The following is a 4,179-nucleotide window of genomic DNA, read 5'->3' as shown; positions in this document are numbered from 1 at the left end:
TACATCAGAAGGGGAAAAAATGAAGTTTTACTGTATAATTAAACCCACAAGGTGCTGGAGCACAACTGCTTGGGTTTGTTTGGCATCACAGATCCATCACGCCTTAATTCTGGGCTAATTACATGAACCTTAGCTTGCAATCTCTAAATGCAGGTAATAACAATACCTCCAGCATGGCGTTGTTGTAAGGATTCAGTTAATGTAAAGTGCTTAAAAGTGCCAGGCTCATTGTACATGTTTAAATAAGATCTATTCATAGTATTAAAAGACTATAAAGAAATAGGCGCTCTATGGGTTATCATATGATCATAGTAATTGTTCAGTTCAGTTCAGTCATGTCCGACTCTGCGACCCCATGAATTGCAGCACGCCAGGCCTCCCTGTCCATCACCAACTCCCGGAGTTCACTCAGACTCACGTCCATCGAGTTGGTGATGCCATCCAGCCATCTTATCCTTTGTCGTCCCCTTTTCCTCCTGCCCCCAATCCCTCCCAGCATCAGAGTCTTTTCCAATGAATCAACTCTTCGCATGAGGTGGCCAAAGTACTGGAGTTTCAGCTTTAGCATCATCCTTCCAAAGAACACCCAGGACTGATCTCCTTTAGAATGGACTGGTTGGATCTCCTTGCAGTCCAAGGGACTCTCAAGAGTCTTCTCCAAGACTACAGTTCAAAAGCATCAATTCTTCGGCACTCAGCTTTCTTCACAGTCCAACTCTTACACCATACATGAGTACTGGAAAAACCATAGCCTTGACTAGATGGACTTTTGTTGGCAAAGTAATATCTCTGCTTTTCAATATGCTATCTAGGTTGGACATAACTTTCCTTCCAAGGAGTAAGCGTCTTTTAGTTTCATGGCTGCAGTCATCATCTGCAGTGATTTTGGAGCCCAGAAAAATAAAGTCTGGCACTGTTTCCCCATCTATTTCCCATGAAGTGATGGGACCAGATGCCATGATCTTCGTTTTCTGAATGTTGAGCTTTAAGCCAACTTTTTCACTCTCCTCTTTAACCTTCATCAAGAGGCTTTTTAGTTCCTCTTCACTTTCTGCCATAAGGGTGGTGTCATCTGCATATCTGAGGCTGTTGATATTTCTCCCAGCAATCTTGATTCTAGCTTGTGCTTCTTCCAGCCCAGCGTTTCTCATGATGTACTCTGCATAGAAGTTAAACAAACAGGGTGACAGTATACAGCCTTGACATACTCCTTTTCCTGTTTGGAACCAGTCTGTTGTTCCATGTCCAGTTCTAACTGTTGCTTCCTGACCTGCATATAGGTTTCTCAAGAGGCAGGTCAGGTGGTCTGGTATTCCCATTTCTGTGAATAGCCTCAAATACAACTGTCCTGAGGTTCTGTCTTTAGGCAGGATAGGAAGAAACACTAGAAAAGTATCAGTGCTACTAAGCAAATTTAATTCTCCTGTCTTGCTATTTTTTAGGGAAGGCAAAACCAACTGCCAAAACAAAAAAGTTCTCTCTTTTTCCTAATTCATTCATGCTGGCTGTTTTCCAGGGACTTACTGAAGACTTAGGAAGAATTTTGGTAATCTCTCATGTTCAAAATCACCTGATGATGTGGTCTCTAGCACGTGTGTGTGTGTGTGTGTGTGTGTGTGTGTGTGTGTGTGTGTGTGTCTGGCCTCAGTTTTCTCAGCTCTACCAATGTTCCTGGCCAGAGGTACTGATAGTATCTGTGATTAAGCATCATCTTATACCTACCAGTGAGAATACTACAGCCAAGTGCTTCCACCAGGTTAAATTCTGAGAATTGTTTGAGAAGCAAAAGGAAGCTTCTGAAAAACAGGAACCTGCGGCTCCAAGATGTGGGTTTTTTAAGGATGGTCAATGGCACCCCACTCCAGTACTCTTGCCTGGAAAATCCCATGGATGGAGGAGTCTGGTGGGCTGCACTCCATGGGGTCGCTAGGAGTCAGACACGACTGAGCGACTTCACTTTCACTTTTCACTTTCAAGCATTGGAGAAGGAAATGGCAACCCACTCCAGTATTCTTGCCTGGAGAATCCCAGGGACGGGGGAGCATGTTGGGCTGCTGTCTATGGGGTTGCACAGAGTCCGACACGACTGAAGCGACTTAGCAGCAGCAGCAGCAGACCTAAAAATATTCAGATCATGAAACTTCTGTTCTAAATGAGAAAATATTGATGGTCTTTGACATGAAGGTATGAAGTGAAGCATCGTTCCTATATGATGTTAAAATACTAATCTTGAGCCATTCCCACCCACTACCAGGCATCAGTGGGACAGACAACAGGACAGAGACATTAAGAGCAGGCAGAGGTGCTGTTGGGTTCACACGAGCCCGAAGTCTGTTCTTATTGTTTAAGAGTCACTCTTTGACATTTGAGAGAAAACAATCCCTCAGGGAGGAGAGCAGCCAGGAGAAAATGGAGCAGTCTGAGAAAGAATGGAAATGATTGTTGGTTCATAAGACACAGCCAGGTGGGAGGGAAGCCAGGGTAAATGATCAGAGGCCGTCTACAAAACAGCTCACCTCAGCTGGAGCACAGGGTGCCTACTCTGTGAAGCAATAAGAGGTCTGCCATGTCTGGCGCCACTGGAGCTCCAAGTTAGTCATCTGCAGGAAACCAGCCTTGATTTCCATTTAGCAGAGAGTGAGTGAGCAAGAAGCACAAGCACACAGGATTGTGTCTGTGCTGCACTTTTCCGTTGTCATGGGACGTGTTGCAAGTAACAGAGACAAATAGGACACTGGGGAACTACACAGTAAAGCCCCAGTGATGGGTAGGGCTTGCTGGTTATGGTGATGAAAAACAAAATGTGTTAAACATCACTTTGTCTCAGAAACTTTGAAGAAAATGCTGTGTTTTACAGAAGGGAGAAAAGATAATGGAACTTTAAAAAGATAAAACTGCATTTAATATCACAGAAGTCAAAAAGCTCTTTGCACATTTTTACTTCTACAGTGTCATGAATACAAAAGAGGTGACATGCTGAACACAAGTCTGCAGAACCAAGTAAACGAACTAGTATAAAATTTGCTTAATCATTTTCTAGTCCCTCAAAACAACCCCTGTTCTGTGGACATGAGGGGCTGTCCTGACACCTTGCCATTAATATCTACTCTCCTGATTGCTGGGTGCTGCCACAGTATAAATGATTAGAGACAGAAAGTCAGTCTTCATCCTGAGATCAGTGGATTAGGAAGTATCAGCTGGCTAATGCTCGGAAGCCAACACAGTAAGAGAACTTTCTTAAAGCAAATCCACACTGGATCAATTGGATAGAGCAACTGGGCTATCATTCTGGGCTGCACTAGGTTGACTGAATGTGTTATAAATTAATAACGAATCCTAGCACCGTCTCCACTGTCTATGCTCAGACAGCCTTTTTCATCTGAGGTCTTGTAACCAACCTTTCTTGGCTTTCCTGTCTGCTTTTGCTGAGAATCATAGAAAGGACTGAGAAATATTTAGTGTCATTCCTTCATTTTATAGATGAGAAAATGAAGACCCAAAGAGATTAACTAACACAACCAGTGAAACTGAAATTTACCTAGTAAATTTTACTGTTTGAAACTTAGCAAGATACCTTGGAACACTTGGATATGCCTCAATCTAACCATAACCATTGAATATTAGAAGTAAGAGAAACCTGAGGATATAAACTTTGAACATTTAAAAATGGAATCTTTGTCAAGATGTCTAAAAGCCTGTAAGTTTTCAGGTAAATAACAGCATCAGTTTTTGGGTTCTGTATTTTTCTAAAATGCACATTTACCATATTATCTTCTTGTCTAGATTCAGGACTAAGCTACAAACTATGAACAGTACATAGAAATATAATGGTCACAATTTTAACTTGTAAAGTTAACAGTATTTCATTCTCTCCAAAATAGAAATCAACTATCATTTTCTCAACGTGGGAAGCCACCACCCTCTAGAGGGTGGGTCTGGAAATGCCAGGGGGGCTCTCCAATGTCACAGTGAGTAATGGGGCAGGGCATTTATGTTACATGCTAGTGTTTAGTATCTAGGGACGAAGGATGCACATATAGTACCACCTTCCCCAATATGCCAATAGTATTCACTTTGAAACATGATGAAAGTGAGATCTATGAAGTTTTTTTTTTTGTTTTTGTTTTTTTACCAGTTTCATTTTAAAATACCATTTATCCAACAATGACTTAACTTAGT

General features: G+C 42.0%; 1 long non-coding RNA gene across 1 annotated transcript; it reads right to left on the bottom strand.

Annotated features, from left to right (window-relative positions):
• On the bottom strand, positions 1-2,117 carry LOC147370629 (uncharacterized). Its single transcript, XR_015165384.1, has 2 exons — positions 1,723-2,117; positions 1-1,159 (listed from the first exon to the last, which is right to left on the bottom strand). It is a non-coding gene; the product is annotated as an uncharacterized LOC147370629 (long non-coding RNA).
• Between the last annotated feature and the right edge of the window lie 2,062 nt (positions 2,118-4,179).

This window comes from Bos grunniens, chromosome 6, assembly GCF_055505025.1.
Source record: "Bos grunniens cultivar Pamir isolate PY7600 chromosome 6, Bosgru_T2T1.0, whole genome shotgun sequence".
NCBI classification, from domain to species: Eukaryota; Metazoa; Chordata; class Mammalia; order Artiodactyla; family Bovidae; genus Bos; species Bos grunniens.
The sequence above is the reverse complement of the archived record's forward strand: the minus strand, read 5'-3'. Positions and strand labels throughout refer to the sequence as shown.